The sequence below is a fragment of the Microtus oregoni genome, unplaced genomic scaffold (assembly GCF_018167655.1).
Source record: "Microtus oregoni isolate MIOR12 unplaced genomic scaffold, Mior012 000033F_ref0000390, whole genome shotgun sequence".
NCBI classification, from domain to species: domain Eukaryota; kingdom Metazoa; phylum Chordata; class Mammalia; order Rodentia; family Cricetidae; genus Microtus; species Microtus oregoni.
The window spans coordinates 24,769,446-24,794,319 of record NW_024543092.1 but is presented as its reverse complement, the minus strand read 5'-3'; the positions used below and the strand labels follow the sequence as shown (position 1 = coordinate 24,794,319).

The 24,874-nt window shown below is 45.0% G+C and overlaps 1 long non-coding RNA gene across 1 annotated transcript in view; it reads left to right on the top strand.

Annotated features, from left to right (window-relative positions):
• LOC121466638 overlaps window positions 1-22,609 on the top strand; it is a 61,964-nt gene extending 39,355 nt beyond the window's left edge. The window contains exon 3 of the long non-coding RNA XR_005976784.1: window positions 22,404-22,609. This is a non-coding gene — a long non-coding RNA (uncharacterized LOC121466638). The remainder of the gene's footprint in view (window positions 1-22,403) is intronic.
• Window positions 22,610-24,874: the final 2,265 nt, after the last annotated feature.

Genomic DNA, 24,874 nt, shown 5'->3' with positions numbered 1-24,874 from the left:
CCTGGGAGTCATACTTCTGCACAGACTGGGCTGAACATCATCTTTACACTTCTGGGCAATGATTTCCTAACCAAGTAGCTAACCAAGACTGCAGCTCTTCCCAGTGCTTTGTTCTTCAGGCCTGGAACCTTTGTCCATAGAATGTTCTTGTTTCCAATCCGTGGGGGTAGGCCTTACAGGAAGAGCTGTCATGTGCTTCTTTGGAACTGGCCTGACTCAGCTTCCCCAGGGACTGGGGCTCCTTCCTTTCTCTATGACATGCTTAACAGCTCAAAGGTAGAGATTTTCAGTCTTTCTGATATTCTGACATGTAAATAGTTTTGCTGAAAATGAGGCCTGGAGAGATGGCTCCATGGTTCAGACTATTCTTTCAAAGGATCTGAGCTTGGTTCATAGCACCCATGCCTGGCAGATCACCACCACCCATAACTCCAGGCCCAGAGATTCTGACACCATCTCTTGGCCTCTACAGGTACTCTACTCTCTCTCTCTCTCTCTCTCTCTCACACACACACACTTGAAAATAAAATAAATACTTTTTAAAATAAGGAAATGGGGGGGGGGAGTGGGGCCTGACTTGGAACTTACATCAGCTCTCTGTCCTCTGAGCTAGCAGCCCCTTGCTGAAGCTACCCTTGGAGACATGAGGACAAGGAAACAGGTGCTTATTGCAGCCCTTGAATTCCTCAAGGGGCCATGGTTACTATGAGTGGTCACTAGTTTTATGTCAACTTGACCTGAGCCAGAGTCATTTTGGAAGTGGGAACCTCAGTTGTAAGTGAACTTTTCTGTCCTGCCAACCAGTTCTCAAATAACCACACAGAGACTTTCTGTTAATTATAAATGCTCAGCTGATAACTTGGGCTTCTTACTAACCACTTCTTAATTTTAAATTGACACATACTTTTCATCTACCCTTTGACATGTGGTGATACCTTTCTTCAACATGACACATTCATCTTGCTCCTCTCTGTGTCTTCCTGAGACTCCTGAGACTCTCCCTGTTGTAGGAGCTGCTTGTTCATTCTCAAGTGCCCAGACTTGAAATAATCACACAGAAACTATATTATTTTAATCACTTCTTGACCAATCACTTAAGTGTATTCCTGGCTAAATCTTATATCTTTGGTTAACCCATTTCTATTATTTTATATTTTACCATGAGGCTTGTGGCCTATCGGCAAGGTTCCAACTGGCAGCTTGTGTCTTTCCCCTGTGGCGACTCCATGGTGTCTTTCTCCCAGCATTCAGTTTAGTTTTCCCAGCCTAGCTATTCTACCCTATCACAGGCTAAGGCAGATTCTTTATTCAATAACCAATAAAAGCAACACATATATAGAAGGACCTCCCACACCATCTCCCCTTCTTCTTTGAGCTTTATTTTTGTGCACGAGTCCCACCTGATTCTACCTGCTCAGCTATTGGCCAACCAGCTCTCTTATTAACCAATGAGAGTAACATGTATTTACAGTGCACAAAGATTTTCTCACATCACTCAGTTGAGTAAATGCCCCCATAAAATTGGCCTATAATGCATTTTCTTTATTGATGATTGATGTAGGATGGACCAACTCACTGTGGGTAGGTCACCCTGTGCAGGTGATCCTAAGTGCTATAAGAAAGCAGGTGTTTTCCTCTATAGCTTTTGCTTTAGTTCCTGCTTCCAGGTTGTTGCTCTGAGTCTGCCCTGACTTCCCTCAGTGGTAAAGTGTGACTTGAGAATTGTCATGGTGTGTTATTATAGCAACAGAAACCCTAACTAAGACAGTTACCCTCTCAGGCTGCATGGAAGCCAGGCACTGGTACCGATTTAACAATATTCTCAAACCATCCCATTCCGTCAACAAACAGGTATTGATTTCCAAATACAGGCTGACCTGTTGCTGAGGCCTAGGCCCAAGTGAAAAAGAACACACAACGCTTGGAGTGTGCTTCTAAAGATGTATCAGTGACACTGTGCCATGGTTAGGGCAGGGTGGGGACAGGAATGGTAAGGACACTGTCTCAGTCATAAGGACCTTCTACCTGTATACTCTGTCCTTGTGTTTGGGGACTAGGGAAGGGGTTTGACTCCCTGGGCCATCTAGGAGGACAAGAGCAAAGAGGGTGGCTTCTAGACACACCTGTCTAAGCTCTGACAGGTGGCCAATGGGGACTCCAAGAATGGATCATGTTCGGCCCTCTGGAAACACACCTGCAAGGGTCATGCAGCTGACAGTAGCAAAGGCTGCGGCTCCAGGTCATCAAGGATTTCTGATGGAAATTGAGCACAAGAAAAGACCCCTGTGGCCGGGTTTTAGATGACTGTTCCAACATATCATGGGACAGGAAAGCAGAGTCCACTACAGAACATGAGGCGTTCGGGCAGCACTGGAAGCCCAGGCTGTGGATGGGCTTCAGAGGTTATCCTGGGGATTTAAGGACCAATGCAAGAGGTGGATTTGCCTTTCTGGGTTTGGGGCCTACATGGTCCCAAGCAAAATGTCAGGTTGGGTCTTCATGAGCTGCAGATCTGGTGGGAAGATGAGTAGCTGGGAGGCCTAGTGGTGGTTGGGAGTTGTTAGGAGAGTTATAGAGGGTACCTATGTCTGTCTTCCCCAACTCTTGAACTACTAAACACCTTGTTTATGAAATGCCACAGCCTCCAGTCAAGGCTTTTACTGGGAAAAATTTGTAAGCATTGTTAATTAGTGCCTTTGGAAGGCTAGCCCTGTGCTAGAGACTGGCTTGGGCTTGGGTTTGGATTCCTAGGGAAACGATTCTCTCCCTGACCCATTCCTGGGGTGCTGTCTGCCTCATCTCGGTACTAGAGGGCAACCTTATGGACCTATCTCGGGCATCAAGGTCGCGTGCCCAGCAGGGCAAGCTACTTGACTGTAAGCCCATTAGAATTACCACTTCTGTTTCCTGCAGTGAGTGTGTTTGTCCTAGAGGCCTAGGGGCATCGATGCCAAGTCAGAGCAGCATGTATCCTCTTCAAGGGACTGTTGCCAGTGCCCGTCATCATGACCCAGCATGTTACATGGCAAGAACATGGAAACACTTGGGTTTGGTGCAAGCAAGGATACATGAATGTGGAGGGCAGGGATATGCCTCTTAGTCTTTGAAGAATGTAAAAATTGGGCCCCTAGGAGCTTTTCTAGGAGCCAGGGTGAGGCAGAAGAGTATGGAAGAGGAAGGAACACCTTCACCTTCAGCTGAGCCACTGGAGTTTCTGAGTGCCTGCAGCTCCTGGGCCAGATGCCAGTTCTACTCCCAGACCGGGCTAACTAAGCCAAGCTGGCTGATCCAGGCTAGAAGCAGAGCATGCTCCCAGCTCCCACATGCCTTGCACAGCTGGCCGCTCACTGGCCCACCATAAATAGAAAACAGTGTTCTGGCACTCCTGGTAGAGTAAAGCAGGCAAAGTCTTGGCCAGGAGAGCTGTGGTGCACAGTCACACCTGGCCTTTCAGATCCTTCCTCAGAGCGAGAGGACCCCAAAGGTGTCCTTTCACAGACAGGACTCAGGTACTTTGCCAAGGGATCAGAATTTTGCTTGAAGCACAGAACCAACTGGACTTGGATATTTCTGTAGCCTGGTGTTTTGGGGGTGGGGAGCAGGTGGACAGAGGTACTGTGTCTATGCCCTCCTCCTCCTCTGGATGCTGGGAATCGATGCCTTTCTTTTCCTTTGTTTTGTACTGTGTCCTTTGTCTCCCAAATTTGGTAGCCCATGCTTACTAGAAAGCAGAGGAGGGACACGGGATCATGCCTCATGAGCAGGGGCCTCTGTGGTGGCTGCCATCTGCCTTCGCTCCGCAGGGCACTGGAAGCTACGCAGCCTCTCCTCTGTTGTTAACAGAGAGGTGGTTTCATCTTCCTAAGCAAACTCATTTTGTTCTCTCTTGTTCCCCTGAAGAGCAGTGTGCTCGCTGTCAGTCATGCATGACCGTGTGACTTTGTCTCTTAACTTCTCTGGCCTGAGTCTCTGCCATCGAGTGAAACAGCCCAGGCATTTCCACGGTGCTCAGCCAGTCCCTGGGCAGGCAGGAGACAGTCCCTTCCTTAGACTGTGATACAGACGGATTTCTGTTGTGACATAGCCAGTATCTTCACACCTGTACTTCACGGTGGGGACCCTGGGGAAGCCTACACCCGACCCGGCTCCCTGGGCACAAAGCTACCTTCCCTGACATCAAAGACTAGAGGTGGCATTTGTAGAGGTAGATTCCCAGAGTTGCAACTAAAAGACATCTGGGTCTTAGATCCCTGTATCACAGACAGGGAAGTAAAACTTAGATGGGAAAAGTTGGAACCGTGCAACTGCCAAAATTTGGAAGGCAGCGTGGTTGGCAGCCCCGGCGGTGAGAGGGGCCCATGGCAAGAGACTAGACCCCACCAGGGCCATTCTAGAGGACAAAGGAGTCAGTCCTCCTGCTTAACTGTCCAAGTCTGTGGGCCTTTCTAGCCACTGTGTGTTCTTCCCTGACAGAGCCTCTCTGCTTCCACACCACCCTCATGGGCCTACCACCTCTGATGCCGTCTGCCTGCTAAATTTGGCCCAAGGCCAGAATTCCACCCATATTCAGTTTCGTTCCTCTCTAGAAATAGATACCTGTGTGTGCTTCTGATGAGTGTGTTAGCTCACACTGTGTTTGATATATGTATGTGTGTAATGTATGTGTCTGCTCAGGCAACCCTGCATTGTAAATAGCACATATGACCTCCCTGGCCCTGTCTACTGTCTCGGGAGCTATATCTCAGTGGGGTATAGCGTAAGGAAAAACGACACTCCGTGTGTTCATTCAAGATGAAATGCCTCCTACAGTTCATAGGAAAAATGAACCTTGTACAGCTTAAGTTATTTTCTTACAGAATAGAAGAACAATGAGAAAATTTGCCACTGATTTTAGACTTGTGAGTTGTAATTACTCGGGCATTATACTTCCAATAAGATGTGATAATTGCAAACTAATTCATACTCTTCTCCAAAATATTGCCCTTGAGGAAAATAGTAATTCTGAAGCATTGCATGTTGCCTTAGTTAAACTTCTATCTCTGTGCTAAAACACCGTGGCCACAGCAGCTTGTGAAGGGAAAATGTCTGTAGTCCCTGACCCCGTGAAGTCCAAGCAGCACCAACATGGAGGGGTGCTGCTCCCTGGCTTGTCCTCATGGCTTGCTCAGCCTGCTCCCTTAAACAGTCCAGGACCGTTTGCCCAGGGTGGTACCACCATAGTGATCGCAGCCTCCCCATATCAATCATGAGGCACTACAGGCCAATCTGGTGGAGGCATTTTCTCAATTGAATTTTCCCTTCCAAAATGACTCCAGTCTGTGTCAAGGTGACATAAAACTAGTCAGCCCACATGTCCTTCTAGATTTTTTAATATGTATACAAAAATACAAACAACATTAATTATGGGTCACAAGTAAAGCATCCACTGTAAATGGATTTTATTCTATACTATGTTTATTTGTCTGTGTGTGTTTTTTCTGCCTGTATTATTAATGCGTGCCCTTTATAAAATATTTAAGTTACTTTGAAAGGAAACAAAATGCCAGTAGTTACACCTCCTCCAGACTGGGTATGAGTTGTCTTAGGACTTGCCAGCAGAAAACTCACATTTTTAAAATTTTATTCTACAGAAACAATGTATTCTAAACATTGTAATCAAATTATCTTTCTGATCAGGTGCCTCTTGAACATTTTAACACTTAAAAAAACCTCTTAAGGTGACATTATATTTTGATTTATGTATGTTGTTTACTTGTTTCCATTTTTTATAACAATTTTAGACTATATCACACAAATATACTTCTCATATATATTTAGCATATGGACACCACCAGGTTATAGAAGTGAAATAGTTACATAAAAAAAACAGAGAGCATTTAATATTTTGAATGCTACTGTTAAATAAATCTTCCAAGGGAAGTTTGTCTGTTTAAGCACTTGTCAGCTGCTAGTTCTGGTTAGTCTGCCAGCACCCCGACATGGGGATATTATTGATCATTTTCACTGGCTGTTTAACTCCCTGATTTACTTACAAAGTGAGGCTGTTCTGGAACCTAAACCACTGTCCCTTATCTGCTATAAGGAAGATGCTGTGCTAATCCCAGTCTCTCCTGGCTGTTGTAAGATCTTCTCTTCCCATAACGGGGTAAGACGGTACCTCCTTCTGGGCACCTTCCCACCATCTTCCCAGCCTTGCGGACTGAGGACTCCTGCTCCAGCAGAGACAATTCCTAACTTCTGTGGCCCTTGGCCATTGTGTGGAAGTTGAACGGTGGGAATACATGTCTGGGAAGTCAGCTCAGAATGCTGTTTTCTGGTTTGCCTGAAAACATCCCTTCTTCCTTTCAGCTAGAAACCGGAAGTGAAGTTACTTCTGGTGCCATGTTCTGAGAGGAACCTGGTCTGATGTGTGGCTGTTGTACTCCACATCAAGAGCTGTTCTTCCAACAACTGTGTCAAGACTGTGAAGAATGGTTTGAAGCATTTTCAGGGCTGGATCCATGCTTTCCACGTTCTGAAGTTTTGGTCACTTAGACTTCTAGAGGTAGAGATACTGGTAAGCCAAGATCTCAAGTAGCGAGGTCCCATTCATGGGTTCTTCCTCAGATTCTTAGCTTGGAGTTGGTTTTCTTAATAAGGGAGCTTGAACATTATTTAAGTTTTGGGCCTTCCAAAATCTAAATCAGTCTCACTTTCAGACAGAAAAATTTCTTTTTGCCACTTGGCCTCCTCAAACCACAGACCAAACAGGGGTGGCAAACAGTTGTTATATGCTAATACTAGGTCACTTGGCTAGAGCTCTCTAAGTATAGCACTGAGAAGAATTCCGAAGAGCTGCTGTTCTTCAGTAAGTGCAGATTGATTAATAATGTCTGCCTTGGTTGTAGGCAGGGGTGGGCCATCTTAGCAGTCAAGTATTTATGGGCTGGGCAGTCACAGATGATGTTCTAGTTTGCTTGCTATTGCTGTGAACACCATGACCAAAAGTAACTTGGGAGTGTTATTTGGTTTACAGGACTGGGCCACAGTTGGACATTAAGGAAAATCAGAGTAGAAAGTCAAGACAGGAAACTGGAGGTAGGAACTGAGGCAAAGCTTTAGAGGAATGCCACTTACTGGCTCGCTCCCCATGGTTTTCTCAGCCTGCTTTCTTGTATTGTCTGCCCAGGGGTGGTTCTACACACAGTAGTATGGGCCTTCCCCTGCCAATCATTAACTGAGAAAATGCCCAACAAACTTGCGTGCTGTTTGATTTGATGAAGACATTTTCTTAGTTGAGGTTTCCTCTTCCTAGATGACTCTAGTTTGTGAGGTGACAACACACACACACGCATACACACATACACACACAACAACAACAACAACAACAAAACAAACAACAAAATTCAGCACAAAGGTTTGTGCTCTGGTCACACTTTGTTTTACAGAAAGACTGTTTCACACATTTGTTTGGCCTAGCACTGTAGTATTATAATAAATAAAGCTTACCTGAAGCTCAGAGAGTAAAATAGTCGCACTGACCAGCCTGACAGACCAGGCAGTGGTGGCACACACCTTTAACCACAGTAGGCCACACTAGTTTGCCATAGAAACATGGCAGTAGTGGTGCACGCCCTTAATCCCAGCCCTAGAGAGGGTTATAAGAAGGAAGAGACAGTTCTCCCTCACAGTCTTATTCTAAGATTCCTGGAGGCAGGATCGCCATTTCAGACTGAGGTAGAGGTAAGAGCTAGTGGCTGGCTGCTTTGCTTTTCTGATCTTCAGGTTGAACTGCAATATCTGTCTCTGGGATTTTATTCTTTGTGCCGCATAGTGCAGGCACAGACCTCTAACCTGAAGGACACTGCCCATATCTAGGTCTATGTTCTAGGGAAGGCGTCTTGGTCTCAGTTTTGTACACATGTAAAAGACACACTAAGCCATGATTTCCCACATCAGGTCGTCTTGCTTTCAGAGGACTCTCTGCGTTCTTGTTAGCAAAGCCTTGTTCTCCTGTCACATTGGTGCTTCATCTTCTCACCGGCAGCCTGAGAAGCCATCTGAAGATTTTCCATGTACACAGCTAAAAATAAAGAAAGCCTCAGTGTGGGTTATCAAAGAAATGATTCATCCCACATCAAATTCAGTTTTCAGAACTTTGTTTTTTGTTTGTTTGTTTTTATTCTGAGCAAGTTCACCCTCAATTACTGGGTTGCCAGTAACTAAAATTGAGGTGTAAAGCCAATCTTGGTGGGTGATTAGGAGTCGCCAGTGCCCACTATACCACACCACTTGGTTGGTATTAAGGTGGCTTTTCCTTCTGGGAATTACTGGTTTCACTGAACATAGCTTCAGGCCCAACATGGACAAGGGAAGACGGAGGGTCCCAGGAGGGCACTTGGTACTGGCATACCCAACACGAAGCAAACACTTAATGCCTTTTTCCTTTAGTCCTATTCCCTGTACCTTGGAACCCTGTCCTCTGGTAGCCACTGAGGTATCACGGATAGGAGGAGTCATGGGCTATAAGGACAGCCCTTCTCTATTGTCTAAGATAGTGTAAGCCTACGGCTTTGTCATCTGTTGTCACCTGACCCCAGCGGTGGGAGGAAGGAGTAGAGAGACACACAGCATGGCAGAGATGAATGGCCTAGCTTCCTGTTCTGAGGAACAGAAAGGGACCCAGTTCTTGAGCATACCAAGGTGAGTCATAGAGAGAAGAGATAGGACAGCATCCCTGAGGCTGTTCCTGAGCTCTGTGTATGTCCTCTGACAGTGCAGGTATGGGCCTGGACCTTTTAAATGGCCAACAAGGGACAGGTCTGTGCAGAAGTGGAAACGGAGCTGACATTGGCACCGCAGCCCACAGAGGCAGGTTAGAACTTGATGCTTGAATGTAGCTGGGTTAACATCCCTCTAAATAAAAAATAACCCCTGCAGAGGAGTTAAACACAATTCAGAGTCTTGTGGTATGAAAGTAAAAATGCATATGTTGTAATAAAAATGACTTGGCACATGAATAAGCAGAAAAAACAGAATTTTCCTAGGGGAAAGGCAAGCAATAGATCCCAATGCTAATATGACAAAGGCACTGGACTTTGCAAGGAAAGACTTTCAGACCAGTATTTAAAGACATTATAATGAGTGAGAGAAAACATTTGCGAGTAAAAACGTCTTCCTTTCTTAGCAAAGAAATTCATATTCAAGGAAAAAGCTACATGGAAATTTGGTATCTAAAAAAAACATCTAAATAAAAAACACGGAGACAAACTGAGGGATAAATCACATATGAAAAAGAGAGAAAAAACTATTTAACTGAAGACAAACTCAAATGATCCAATTCAAAGAAATACAATATTTTATGAGAAAATTCTGTCAACATAACTGAGGATACCCTGTAAGGTATGTGTTGAGAGTCTGAGCAGAGAAGAGGATAAAGGAGGCAAGGAAAATATTTTTCTATTGTTGTATAACAGATCACCACAAACTCTGTCTTAGAACAAGACCCATTTGTTCATCTGGTTCACTACTGTGGAGGTTTGAATGAAAATGGCCTCCAAAGGCTGTGGCACTATTAGGAGGTGTGGCCTTGTTGGAGAAAGTGTGTCACTGTGGGGAGGGCCTTGAGATCTCTCCTGCTCTAGCTTCCCTTAGTGTGACACAGAGGCCACTTCCTGTTGCCTGCAAGATGTAGGACTCTGAGCTACTTAGCCAGCACCATGTCTGCCTGCACACTGCCATGCTCCCTGCCATGATGATAATGGACTGAACCTCTGAACTGTAAGTGAGCCATCACAACTGAATGTTTTCCTTTGTAAGAGCCATGGTCATGGTTCTTCACCGTCATAGAAACCCTAACTGAGACAACTATAGATTAGCAGTCTGGGTCTGCCTCCATGGGATCTCTTTGCCCTGTCTTGGTCGGAATTCAGAGTCATCATTGTGAGGCTGCATTTACAGTTCACACCCTCTTTAAACTCATGAAATGGTGCAATAGTTTCTGGAGCTTGCCAGTGTAGAACATTGGGGGAGTGTGGGCACAGCGTAAGACCAGGCACCACAAGGAATGGTCTAATGGCTTGAAGAGACTCGAGGCTTTACACTGGGCAGATGGTTCCGTAGGTCCAGAGCACAACAGGAATGAAATCACACTGCTTTTTGGGCAGGAGCTGTGACAAGGGCTGGTGAAAGTCAAACTATCTTGTAGGAAAGAGTGAGGATGAATTTTCAGACCCAGGGTGGTTTAGGGAATAGAGGTCAACAGTATTTGCAATGGTTTGATCCAGTCCCCATGTCTATTGTCCAATGTACGGACTAACCGTGGACAGATATGTCTGTGGCCAGATTTGACTGTTATGCCTCCAAAGCCAATTGCAGATGCCCTGACCTGCTACTAATGCTGCTTTCACTCTCCCCAAACTCACAAGAGAAAGATGGACTTTAATGTCTCGCAGGCCGTGAGATGGGTTGTTCTCAAAGTGTCCTCAGTTTCCCTCCTCCCTCATCATCCTGGAAGGAGATCATCAGTAAGGAGATGCAGATGGAATCTTGTGCCAATAGAATCCTGTTCACACTTCCAGTACTGCCAGGAAAAAACCCCATTCCTTTCTGAGAGCTTTCTTGATTATGCCAGGCTCATTAAAGACACTCTCTTTCTGAAAGTCATTTCTTAAAATTCCTTCACAGAAGCATCAGTGTTTGAACGACCGTATTGTGGAAATGGAATCTAAACAGGATTCCCCAATTTTGGCAAAACCTACACCTTTACGCATTTGAGAAGTGAGTTTTTCAAGCCGAGTAAGCTCATACCCATACCAAGACACTTCCTTATTAAACTTCTGAAAAACCAAACTCTTGAAGGAAGCCAGAGAAAAACAACTTCTTACCTATAGTGGAAAGTGTGGTAACAGTGAACTTCTCACCAGGAACTATGAAAGTCAAACACAATATAATAATAATCTGTTTCTCTGGGACTCATTCACTCGCCTCAGCCCCTTGCACATTCTGAGGCTGTTGTTGTGGCCTTGGACCAGGAGGGCCTGGCTACTGCTCAAGCTGTTGGCAGACTTCTGAGTCATTTGTGCGAGATTGATTCTGTAGGCATGCAGAATGCAAGTGACACAGATCACGGAGGCTTCCACCCAGACTTCAAAGGAAGGTCTAGGAGGCCAGGCAGTTTGTGGCAGGTTTGGAATCCCTGCAGGGAGTCCCAGAGAGGGCAAATACGTAGCAAAAAACCTGAAGCCAAAGATGCCAGGGCGATCTCAAGAAGTTAGAGTGTGGGTTGAGAAAAATCGCAGGCAGCCTTCAAAGCCAGCTCAGCAGAGTCCCTAGGGACTGCAAATGGCCAGCTTTTACAGAAGAGTAACGCTGCTCAAGCCTGTTGGAGCTCAGAGATGATACCACACGCCTGGATGCCTAACATGGAGCTGCAAGATTTAATGTCTGTCCTGCTGCGTTCTGAGTTCGCTCCAGTCATCCCTTGTTTCTGTGTTACTATTCCCATCTTCTGGAATTTCGCCACTATATCTTGGAAGTGTGTGACTTGCTTTTTTATTTTTTACTTATTCATTTTTTAACTTGTGTTTTTCCCCTTTTATTGAAAATAGATTCTTTTCTCATACAATATATCTTGATTACAGTTTCCTCTCCCTCCCACTCCTCCCAGTTCCTCCACATCTCCCCTCCCCTTTAGGTCTGTCCTTTCTGTCTCTCACTAGAAAAGAACAGGCTTCTAAGAGATAGCAAGATGAAAAAGTAAAATATAATAAGATAAAACAAAAAACATCACACGGAGGCTGGACAAGACAAACCCAATAGATGGAGAAGAGCCCCAAGAGCAGGCACACAAATCATAGGCCCACATTTTCACACACTCAGGAGTCCCAGAAAGACACTAAACTGAAAACTATAGTTTGTTCTCCGAAGACCTGGTGAACACCCATGTTGGCTCTGCATTTTGCTTGTGGCTTCAGTCTCTGTGAGTTCACATGAGCTTTGTGTAGCTGACTCAGAGAGCCGTATTTTCCTGCTATCCTTCATCCCTGCTGACTCTTACACTCTTTCTGACTCCTCTTCTGCAGAGTTCCCTGAGCCCTGGGGTGGAAGTGGGGTGTGATTTGATGGAGACATCCCATTTAGACCCATATGTTCCAAGGACTCTTTCTCAGTGTAATGTCTGGCTGTGGGTCTCTGCATTCATTCCCCCCTGCTGCAGGAAGAAGCTTCTCTGATGATGGCTGAGCAAGGCACTGACCTCATTAGGGGTCATTGTATTGACTCCTTCTTCTTCTTCTTCTTCTTCTTCTTCTTCTTCTTCTTCTTCTTCTTCTTCTTCTTCTTCTTCTTCCTCTTCCTCCTCCTCCTCCTCCTCCTCCTCCTCTTCTCTTCCTCCTCTTCCTCTTCTTCCTCCTCCTCCTCTTCTTCCTCCTCCTCCTCTTCTTCTTTGGACTAGTATTAGGTATTTGCTTACCCTAGGTCCCTGGTCTACCCAGTCTCTGGTTCTTGGTCCCCTAAACAGTGTTGGGTATGGGTTTTGTGCTGTGGACTGTGCCTTAAGTCAAGTCAGACATTGGTTGGCTACCCACAAGTTCTGTGCCACCATTGCCCTAGCATATTTTGCAGACAGGACAGATTGTAGATGAAAGATTTTAGGGCTGGGTTGGTGTTTATTTTTCTCTTTTGGTAGCCAACCGAGTAACTTTCTGCACCAAAGACACAAGAATATTTGGGTGAAGCTCCATGTAGGCAACAGCTCAACTTCTCCATGTTCAGTGACTTCTGTGGGCGCTGTCCTTGGCAATGGGACCCCACTGTTTACAGAGAACAACCCATTGTCTCAGCAAATGCCTCAGTTGTTTGAGTTGTTTTTCACTTTTATAGGGACTTATCGTTAAGTGTTTCCCTGAGCCTCAGAGGTAACTTGGATTTGGAGTTTCGAGTAATTCTGGAACCTTTGAGAATTTAGAAATTCTTGAAGCCGGACTGAATGCATTTTGTATTGTGAGAGGGACAAGAGGGTATTTGAGAGTCGGGATGTTATTGTTTGGTTATGAAATGTCTCCCATGTTCATGAGTTGTCCCCATATGGAGGTATTATTAAGTGATGATCGTATCACAAAGGAGCTACCTTATCAACAAGTTAGCCCCTGGATGCATTCATAGCTGGGTGGATTGTTGGGAAGCAGGTTCTGCTTAGAAGAAGGTCAGTAGAGCACATTTTTGGAGGTTATACTTTGTCCCTGGTACCTTCCTGTCTCCTCTCTGCCTCTGGTCCATCATGAGGCAAGCCCCTTTGATCCTTACCATCATGGTTTTCCTCCCTATACATGGGCCCAGAAGTGACAGGGCCAAGTGGCTCTGGATGGCAACTCTGTGCTAGTCACTTTTCTTGTTCCTGTAACCAAATACTCAATACAAAGCAACTTCAAGGAGAAAGGGGTTATCCTGACTTAAGTGTGAGAGGAATAGTTCCTTGTGTGGAAGGTGTGGCTGCAGACAGCTCTGCGGTGGTGGGAGAGCCCTGCGTGCTCACGTCCTGTTATGTCAGAAAACAGACCGGGGACAGAAGCATTATTTGGTTGCAACCTTCAAGGCTCCTCTCCGGCAACCCACGGCTTCCATTCAGGTCCTAACTCCCAAAATTTCTCCCATTTCCCAGAGCAGGTGGAAACCAAGTGTTCAAGCACAGAATCTGTGGAAGATGCTTAACATCTAAACCACATAGCCTTTGAGTTAGTGCGCCAAAATAAATCTTGCTTACACTGTTTATTGCAAGTATGTGTCAGTGTTAGAAATTCAACTGCATGTGTCTATATATCTTACACACACCCACACACGTGCGCGCACACACATCTGTAGGCTAAAGGTCATAAACAATTGTTTAAAACAATTGGAAAAGACAAATAAACGAGGAAACACTATTTCTCTGACTGAAAAATTTGAGATGGCAAACAAAGCGGTTCAGTCCGCTTAACCTTTTGGAACTGGCACAGTTCCAGCTGACATTCGTGTTAGACTTTTACTTATATAGCTGACTCAATGTCAAAGCTAGTTTGAGAAGACTAAACTAAAAGAAAAAGATTACCACTCAATTTTAAAAAACTATAATAATTAAAGGATTCTGATATTGGCAGAGTTCGGCGCATAGATCAATGAGACAGAACAGATCGCCCAGAACTGACCCCTGACAGCAGTTTATAGGCAGTTTGGTAAACAAGGGGCATAGTTTTTAAAAGTGTTTTTGAAACAATGGGATATTCATTTGAAAAATAAAAAGAATGTTGATATAAACCTTGAATTTATAAAATGCAATATTAAATGTAAACCATGAAATGTTTACAAAAAACAGAAAACAAAAGCTTCAAAATTAGGTTAGCCACAGAGGTCTTAAAACATATCCAAAATATAACCCGTGGAAAAAAAATCAGTAACTCAAATGCCACTCAAATGAAAAACTTTTGTTCTGTTGCAAATACTACTATTTAGGAAATGAAAATTCAAGTAAATTATAGACCAGAAGAAATTACTTGCAAATCACATAATTCAAAGGGTTTGTCTTCAATATATAAATAACAATCAAAATTCATGGGAAGGGATGAAATGACTTAATGACAAATGGGCTGAATACTTGGGTAGTCAAGTTATCACCAGGTAGGATGGGATTCCTGACCTGCTCCAATGGCTGGCTAAGGAGGAGAGTGTGCTGAGCAGGAGAGAGTGTGCCGGTTACCTACGAAGCCCAAGGTGCAATCACCAAGACCTGAGCTAAAAAAGGGAAAGTCTGAAATAGCAAATACCACAGTTATCAGTTCTGATGAGGGTGCAGGCCAAATGGGCTACGCGTACTTTTCTGATGGGAGGGTAAAATGACCCAAAATTATAAAAATGAGCCTGGAAATTTCTTATAACTTTAAATAGTGACAGTCCCGCTCCCCAGTCTCACTGTAGGAGAAGGGATTATGAGAATAAGCCCATAATTTTTACGGCAATAAGAAGAAATAATGTTGCTAAAACTAAAGCTATTTTTCCAACACAGAGAAGTCAGTCCCCAGATTAGGTCCATGCCATCCCATCTCTACGTCACCAGGAGACCGAGGGCAGAGACTAGCTGCAGGGCTCCGTGAGTAGGAATGCAGGGGATGGTGGGAGCTATGTGTATAGCTTAACAGACAGCGATTAGAACTCACACATTGTGGACCTAGAAATGCTGTTATTCATCAACACCGACCCATGTCTGCAGTTGTTCCTAATGGGCTGTCAAAATAGGAGGCAATGAGGGCCTCAAAGGAGGGCTTGGCAGAGCCAGAAAGCACTAAAAAGGTTTGTGTGGAGGGTCATGGGATAGTATACTCCTCAGTGGTGGGTAAAAGGTTGTTTGGGTTTACCATCCCTGCCCTGGGCTCGTTCCCAAGGCTATCACGGGTGCTGGCTTCAATCTCCTTGATGGTAGGCGGACTCCTGAGACATACAGGAGGACAGAAGGCCATTGGATACAGCTTAGAAATAGACACTTATCCTTGATTTGTTGGCCTGTTCATTCCAGCATGGTTCTGGGCCCTGGAAAGCCCCAAGCTGGGGAGTGAGGGCTCCCAGAAGGGAGAAGGCAGCTCTCTACAGCTGTTAGATGGAGGAAATGCTAAGTTAATTTGATAAAAATATTCTCTGAAGGGGAGTGAGTATGGAAAAATACTTCTGAAAATTTAGTCAAATACAGGCCATTGCCAATAAGAGCAGCTTCCCTTGTTAATGGCTGGGTTCAGGCTAGCAGGACCCCTCGGGAAGACAACAAACAGTCCTTTCCAGCACAGCCCACGTGAAGCTGCCATTGAGCACAAGAAGCACCTGAGCATGCTAGCATGCGTCCCCTTTACTGTCCCTTGTTCCGAGACCAGCTGGACAAACCCCTGCCACGTTGTTTTCCTCCTCTCTTCCCTGTAGCTCTGCCCCAGAGTGTGGCCTGTGCTGCCTAGGTCGTGTGAACTGAGTACAGGCCAGGTATCCCTTCCTTTTAATGGTCATCACGTCCAAGACACAGGAGGAGGTCGCACAGCCTAGGTCTTCCCAGGAACAAGAACAGGGACACCACCAACACAGCAGGGCGTAGGAGAGAAACAGACCGGTCTCTGGCCACCCTCTCTGCACACCCTCAGTTCAAACTGGAAAGCGGTATAAGTGGCCATTGCTTCTCTGGGAGCAACTTGCAGGAAGGTGTGTAGATTTGCTGAGCGTGCATGTTCCTCCAGTCAGATGCGCTCTGCAACGTGACATCTTGTGCGTCTGTGGCGTCTAGTCTTCCTGATTGTTCTTATCTCGCACAATCTCCTGGATAGCACTGGGGCTTCCATCCAGGTGGGACTCTGTGAAGATCTTCCAGTTAGGAGCCATAGTTCTGTAGCCTGAACTCCCTTACATATTGCCTTGCCTGGGGAACACAGGCCCGGTTCTCTCTCCTGTCAGTGGGCAGGGGCAGCACACTGTGCTCCTCAGAAAGACTGTGGCCTGGCATAGGTTCTTTGGTTTGAATTCATTCTGCTTAAAACCAAGTATTGTGTTTACAAAACAGAAGATTTTCTCCTTCATTTCCTGTTCTTACAGTTCACGGCCTCTTGAAGAGGCCCCTGAAGCAGCAAGGCAGGTTGGCACGCAGCCAGGGATTAATAGCAGGTGGTTTGTTCTGATGCCCCACTGGCTGGAGACCAGGGACGCTGCCAGGTGGACATCCAGGATGCCAGCAAGCCCCGGGTGGGGACTTTGCTGATCTTCCCCTTCCTACCATTCTTCTTCCTCACCAGCACCCACGGCCTTGGCCAAGGCCCTTCAGACCAAGGAGAACCCTGGGTCAAGGTAGAGCTCATAGCATTGGCCATTCCCAGATAAGCAATGCCTGTTCTTCACATGGCTTCTCTCATTTACAGCAGCAGCAAAGCAAGGCAGTCAGGATTTTACCTTACCGTACTTCCACTGGGAGGAATGTAATCTATGACGCTTATAAGGTAACTCAAGGAGTAAAATGAAAACTGGGGTAAAACTACGATCCCAGGCCCCTACCACAAACTTCATCATGACTTCATTCTTCTCTCTCGGAAAATCAGTCCCAGACTATAGACAACACCTGTTTCCTGACTACCTAAGGTATAGTCTCCGGATCAGCAGGGCTGGAGTGACCCGGGCCCTCGTTACAAGGTCACAGCATACACCCAGAGCCATTCTGCCTCGTCTAAAATCTACCGGAGTGAGGAGAATGGAGAGAAGGAGGGCAGCAGGAAGGATCATGTGACAAGAGGAAGGACAGATGTGGGAGGCTGGGCACGGTGCTCCACAGGTTGGTTGCTATGGGAGCCAGGAAAGACACTGGGAGAGGTCACAGGCTGGTAGCTGAGCTTGGGCTGAGGAAAGTCACGTGTATAAGTGGGCATCTTGCTTTAATCTATACCCGTATCTGTATACAAATCTGCATCATCTCCACTTGTATCCACAGTTACATCTGTCCCTGCATCTCTATCCGCACTGCTTGCTCCTCCTGCATCTGCCTCTCCATCTGCATTTAATCTTGACTTTCCAGGGGTTCTTCTCCGATGTACTGCTGCCTCTGACTTCAGGGACAACACTTGGCGGTAGAAGAGTTGAGCTCCGTGGGTGCCCTGGAGGTCGGTCCTCTGCTTTCTCTCCCGTCTTGTAACCTTTTACTTAACTGTGACAACAACAACACAAACTGCCTGGCGGAAAAAACTTAAGTACCAGTCTGTTGTGGTAGGGATGGCATGGTGAAGTGGATGCTGTTTCAATCAGGAGCCGCAGTATGGTTCGTTCATCTCTTGGTGTGTCAGAAAGCTAAGACTTGGTCTGGAGTTAGGATAGCCTACAACTGTGTGTCCTCATCCCGAAGACATGATGTGGGTGGGGCCTAGAGCTAGTATACCATAGATGTCTCTCTTCCCAAGGTTTCTCCACCTCCAAAAGAGTGCCTCAGCCTGGAAAATAGGTATTCCAGCACAGGAGCCCGTGGGGAAGACCCTGTATCCTGAAAACAGCATCTCTCATCAGCAAGCCGTTGCTGCTAAGCATCAGATCCCAGGGCCTTGTGCTTTGCCAAGAATCCATCTATGTCCTTCATCCACCAGTATAAACCTGGGAGTTTGTGCTGCCCCTCTGCTGTGTTTGCACTGCACATGGGAGCATGGTCTGAGATCCTGAAGGGCAGACCAAAGAAGAGGTCTCGGGGAGGGACTCCTCGTCTATAGAAGCTTTAGGAAATTATAGATATGATGGTAAATCACCAGTGTCAACTTGACAGAATCTAAAATGACCTAGGAGACTTGTCTGTAAGGGAATTTCAAGGTTGGATTAATTGAGGAGCAAAGACTCATCCTGAATGTGAGCGCCTGGTTCCATACTGGACAAAAGGAGTGACTGGATTAAACGCCAGCGTTCATCAGGCTTCCGTTCCTGACTGTGGATGTATTGTGATCAGTTGTTGCCTCAGGCCCTTGCCATCCCGCTTTCCCACCACGATGGACTGTATCCCTTTAGACCGTGAACCAAAATAAACCTCCTTCCTTCCTAAGGTTGCTTTTGTAGGTATTTTGTTGTAGCAAAGAGAAAAGTGATTGTGTTGCATCAGAAAGGACCGTCTGGCTCAGGTTCTTCTTTATGACTTATTATGCCAATCAGCCTGGAGGGGAGCGGAGGCAAACTAATTATGGCTTTGTGTTTGACGTGGAAGGAATATTTTCAAAGTTACATTTCATACAATGAAATCATCTTAAAAAGCATCATTTGCTAGTAATAGTTAAACTGACATCGGGCACATGGGATGTACTAGCGGCTACCACCATGGCACACCTTTGGGGGTGAAGCTACCCAGTCACTGACCATCCTACATTGTCCCTTCTTCCAAATCAGTTCTCTGTACACAAGGTTGTTGCCCTGGCTCCCTGTAGGCCGGGTATCTGCTTGTTGCTCAGAGAGCTGTGCACTTCTGCAGAGCAGGATATGGGTCACTGACCATTGGAAAGTGTTGCTGTTTCCCAAATACCAGGGAGAGTAGACATTTGCCCTTGAGTTAGCTTGACCTACTGTGCCTTTATAATTCATGCAAAAAGGCCAGTTTCCCCTTCTAATATGACTGCCTACTTTTAAAGTGGGGACAGATTGTATCTCAACCCCACCCTCTCCAGGGCCAGCACAATAGTGCTATTCTCTCCTGCTTGTGGCTCAGAAATGTGGTTCCTGTAGAGGTTGGCTTGAAATTCTAGCCCCAGGTGATAAGAAACTGTCATTACAACTGCCCTTTGCTGGGGTGGAGGGTGTGTGGGGTGTTCACATAAAACAGTTGAAGAGGCAAAGCCAGGTCCACACACCCTTCATTAGCAGTGACCCGGGAGCTGCAAGGGCTCTTAGCAGCGACTGTTGGCATTGGCAGGGCAGTGAGAAGTCTATGGTGAAGAAAACAGAGCATGAAGTCTGCGGTGGCTGATCTGTGAATGTCTTCCGCCAAAATCCAATTTAGATTACAGTTTCACATCTGTGTGCTCATTGTCTGATCAACCAGAGACGGCTGTTGGAACACTCCGCTGCTACCTCCCCGTCTCACGACTTCAGAGCCTCCCAGGGTGGCAGCCCCTTCTGGAAACTTCAACATGCGTGCACTCTGGCAGACCCCTCGCCACTTCCCCTTGGAAGTTGCCTTTTGTTAGTAATTGGTAGTGTCATAAGAATGCTGCTCCCGATTACACCACATGCTCCTCAGACGGCCACTGCGGTGCAGGGAGCATTCGGGTGACTTGCGTTCGCTTGCCTTCAGCATCCAGGAGGATTTGTGCTGTTGTGGCTCTGTGACTCCTTGTAAACACAACATCTCAGTCGTGTGTGGTTGAAGTCAATCTATTTTGTCATTTTGAATGAAGCTGAAGGAAAACAATCTGTTAGGCAGTTTGAATGTTATTTCTAATGAAACTAATGAGAAACGGGCATAAGGTGCAACCTTAGTTCTTAGAGAGAGGCACTAAAAATTCCTGATATTTTTATATATTCCCAGTATTCATTTCTTGAGTTATTGTTTGGGCTTGCCACTTGCTGTAAGTGACCTTGGGTAAGTTTTAAACTCCTGGTTTGGATCTGGTAGGAGGGCAGGGTAGAGAATGCTTAGGAGATTCTGTTGGTAATTGTCGGTTCTCCCAAAGCTGAGAGGCGAAAGAGAAAAAGGCCCTGTTTCCAACACAGGCTGGGAAAAGTCAGAAGAGCGAGAAGAATGTTCAGTTCATCACTGGTCATGGGACTTTAGCTCGATCAACACTAGCCAGAAGTCAAATTCGACCCTTTTGGATAATCATGATCCCAGAGTTCCATATGTTCTCCAACAGGGAGAAAGGCATTGTGGAACTGAGTTGGAGGTGAAGAGGTGGTGCAGGGGAGCTCTCATGTGACTGCAGAAATCATTGCAGAATTGGAACCCATGTTGCTGACCTCTTGGGGAGAGTGGCCTCCAGATCCTCACAACTATGGGAAATATTGCTATGATCCCAGTCTGCGCTATAAGAATATGACTCAGACCTGGTGAAGAAAGGCCCCAGGTTTTATGTAAGTGGGCTGCAGGTTATGGTCTCAGATGTGCCCACAGCTGTCCCTACCAACTCAGATCACAAAAGATGTCACCCCACTCTGGAAATGTTCATACAGACAGCCCAGATGTATGTGTTACAAGGGTAGGCATCTCTTAAATCAATCACACTGACATCACTCCCAACACAGGTCGTGACACTGACTGATAGACATTCTGTAGCGCTGATTGCAAATTCTGACTAGTCTACCTAGAGCATCCTAAACTTTATCTTCCTGCCTTGCTTTCAGGGTCCAGGAATGAGAGGGCCGTCCCAGCGGGACTCTGGACCCTGTAGTCACCATATGTGGATGTTCAGACCTTGAGGCTGCTTTTCTCTTGCTTGTGGATGACGGTTGAGGAGGGAGCTTTGTGGTCTTGCATTTTCCTTCTTCGCACTGAACCTTTAATTTGGACAGCTGCCACCTAATGAAGAGTAGTTTCTGGCTAACGACTGCCTTCCTGAAAATGCCAGTGATGTTTTTGAAAAAAAAAAAAAGACTTAAAGAAATTAAGAATTGAAATTGCCATTAAAGAATTAAAATTCATTAGAAGCCATATCTAAATTAGTTAAAAACAGCACTCGTGATTGAGGCGTGGAGCAGAGAAATGTAAATCCCTTGGCGTTATGGATTCTCTCTGCTCGGGTTTAGGGTTATTACTCACCTTCTGCCTACTTCTGCTTCTCTCCAGGGTCAGGCTCTTGGTGTGCTCACAGGTCAGAGTCTACAGAGGACTTGCATTCTCTCTCTGGAGTCCAGTAAATCCTTCAGCACAACCTTAGGAGAAAGAGGGTGGAAGGTTTTAGCTGTTGGTCTTTTTTTTTTATGTGTGTGTGTGTGACACAGAGAAAGAGAAAGAGAGCAAGAGACAGAGACGGAGAGGGAGAGGGAGAGAGGGAGGGAGGGAGGGAGAGAGAGAGAGAGTGCACACTGTCCGTTTGTGTGGAAAGTGAACGGGTACATGGCCAAATCGCTGGATCATCATCTGAACAAAGAGTTCCTGATTAAGTGGAGGATAAGGGACAGGAGCTGCTCTCAGTTTCTATGTCACATTTTTCTGTGTTGACTTTTTTTTTCTTGATAGTTATTCACTTTCTATCACTATGACAAAAACCTTAGAAACACTGAAAGAAAGAAAAATTTAAGAATTTATTTTGTACTAGTGAAATTGGTCCCTGCCACCAAACCTGAGGATCTGAGCTCAATCTCTGGGACCCATATGGTAGAAAGAAAGATCTGACTTCTGTGTGCTGTTTTCTGGTCACCACATATGGAATGTGTCACACACACACACACACACACACACACACACACACACACGCATGCACACTAAGCAGATAAATAAAATATATGTTTTAAAAGATTTATTTTATTATCTGAAAGGCTCAGTCCTTGGTCATCTGGCTTTATTGGTATTGGGGAACTGCTTACTTCATGACACCCAGAAAGAAGAAAGAAAAAGTCAAGAAGAGCAGGCACAGGACACATCCTACAAAGGCATGCCCCCAGTGACCCTCTTCCCTCCTTTCATCCCTTTCCAATACCGCCATTAGTTGGATTATGAGCCTATCAGGCAGAACCTTCCTAACCCAGTCACTATCTCTAACCAATAGCACTTTGATAATCAATCCTTACACTTGAAACTTTGGGAGGCACTTTATATCTAAGCCATAATAAAAATTGTTTCCTTAATTACTCAAAACAAATCATAATGCATGCATACAAACAAACCATTTTCTTCTCTTTGCCAAAGAATAAATCACAACAAACAAAACGTAAAGGGAAAACAATGTTCTTACGTCATACCCTCTGTGATCCAACAGAAGCAGGTGTTGATGCTGGATAGTGGGACACCTGGGAAGGATGCCTTGGACAAGTGGAACTGCAGATCTCTCTGCTGCATAAGCTTCGCAATGTGCACAGCATCTTCTTAAGAGCAACAAACAATGCCATCACCACCAATGAAGCAGCCTGTAAGGAAAACATTAAACAGTTAACCACAAATAAGATGTGTGCGTATTCAACTAATGCTTAAGAAGATGTGGCTGAGGCTGAGGGACAGAACTCCAACCTTAGGTGAGCAGCTCTCCCCTCTGCCATTCTTTCAGCTTCTTCCTGGGTTGATGTGGGATGCCCTTCTATATGTGTTGCTTTTATTGGTTGATGAATAAGGCTGTTTTGGTCAATGGCTTTATAGGAGGTCCTTCTGTCTATGTGTTGCTTTCATTAATGAATAAAGAAACTGACTTGGCCTATTGATAGGGCAGAACTTAGGTAGGCGGGGAAGATGGAACTGAATTCTGGGAGGAAGAAAGCAGAATCAGAGAGATACCATGAAGCTGACAGAAGCAGACGCTGGGAATTTTACCTGGTAAGATACTGCCACATGGCGATACACAGATTAATATAAGAGTTATCCAATAAGAAACTAGAGCTAATGCGCCAAGTAGTGATTTAATTAATACAGTTTCTGTGTGGTTATTTTGGGGTTAGGCTAGCCATGCAGCCGGGATGAACAAGCAGGCCTTCCTCCTACATGGCTTAGCAGAGTAAAGCCAGGCGGGAAATCTGAGCAGTTATCTATAGACAGAGTAGGCAGAGTCAGGAAGATGCCAGCCAGTCACTGAGGGAATAAGACATGTAGAAAATGAGGTAACATCATGGCCACATGACAGTACATAGTCTATTCGAAATGGGTTCATTGAGAGCTAGCTAGAAATACACCTAAGTCATTAGCCAAACAGTGTTGTAATTAATATAGTTTCTGTGTGATTATTTGGGTCTGGGCAGCTGGGTAATGACAAAGTAGTCTCTGCTTACACTAGGGGTTTGGTGTGAGCCTGGACATAGTTCTTCCCCAGTAAACAAGACTGTTCCACAGGTTATGGATGATGCCTTCAAGAAGCCATGACCTTGGAGGCCAGTGTGAGCCCAGATAAGCAGAACACCAGGAAGTTACAACAAATCAATGAAGAGAGGTGGGAGTTGCTGTCTTTAAGGCAAGGGAAAGCTTTTGAATATCTCTACCAAGGAGAGAAAGTAGCAACAGAATGAGGTTAAAGTAAAGCCCTAAAAATTATGAAAAGGAATCACTATTAATAAAGCAAATAATTCAGAAAGTGGTGGTAATAAATGAAAGAGATAGCAAGAAAAATACCTGGAAAAGTTTAAGAGGGGCTGCATGCCACCACAAGACAGATGGATGAGACAAAAGCACATGCATAAACATACGTGTGTGTGTATGTGTGTGTGTTTTGGTTTTTAGTGGAATACAGCTAAGCCACTCTTGGAAATATATATTTTAAACATATTTAACTGGAAGTAATAACGGCAGAAAACAAATTGAGCTTTCAGGTCAAGAACTTATAGAAAAAAAACTAATGGAGTAAATCCAACGAACAAGAAGGAAGTTAGTAATAAAGATACAAGAGAGACAATTAAATAGAGAACAGAGCAAAAAGAAAGAAAAAGCAAACAAACAAACAAAAAACAGAGCCTACAAAACAATAGAAATGATCCACAGAACTCAAGTCCTGCTATTTTATAAGGCGTCTGGCAAGACCGAGAAGGAACAAAACACAAGCAAACAATATAGAACCGGAACATAAAAGGGGAAGGCAGAATAACTAGTTACAGTTATAATAGTGCTTTAGCTTCAATTAGTACAATAGAAATAAGAAATTAATCAAAGAATATTATGAACAACTACACTAATGAGTTTGCAAATGTGGACAAAATGGATGCACTTAATGGAACAACAACAAAAAAAGCCCAAGAAACAAAAAGCCAAGCCCACAATGCCAAGACCGACAAACCACGTGAGGAGTTGCAATGGGAATTAAACCTTATTGTTCTCACAGAATCCAACTCAGAGTTAGTTTTAAGTTGTTTTGGAAAATAGAAAATGGTAAAATAAATAAATAAAATAAAATAAAATAAAATAAAATGTCTGCCTTAGTACAAAGCTATAATCTTGGTTCCAAAACCAATGAAGAAAAAAGGTGAGAGGAGAATGATAGGTTCATTTTACTTGTGAGTATAGATGCAAAAAATTTGATAAAGTATGGGCCCTACTTAATCCAGCACCAAGCAAGAGCATCAGAGGGCTTGCTTTGGGGGAGCAAGGATGGTTCAACACCAGAGAAGTTTTCAATACAGTGTTAGTGGACTTAGAGAAAGGTCACCATTCTCCTGACAGACGTCTTCAAAGACTTAGAAAGCTTCTTCAGCTTTCCAAACATCAATGCCTAACCCACTGTCAACCATATATTGGAGAAAAACCTCCTTCTAAGAC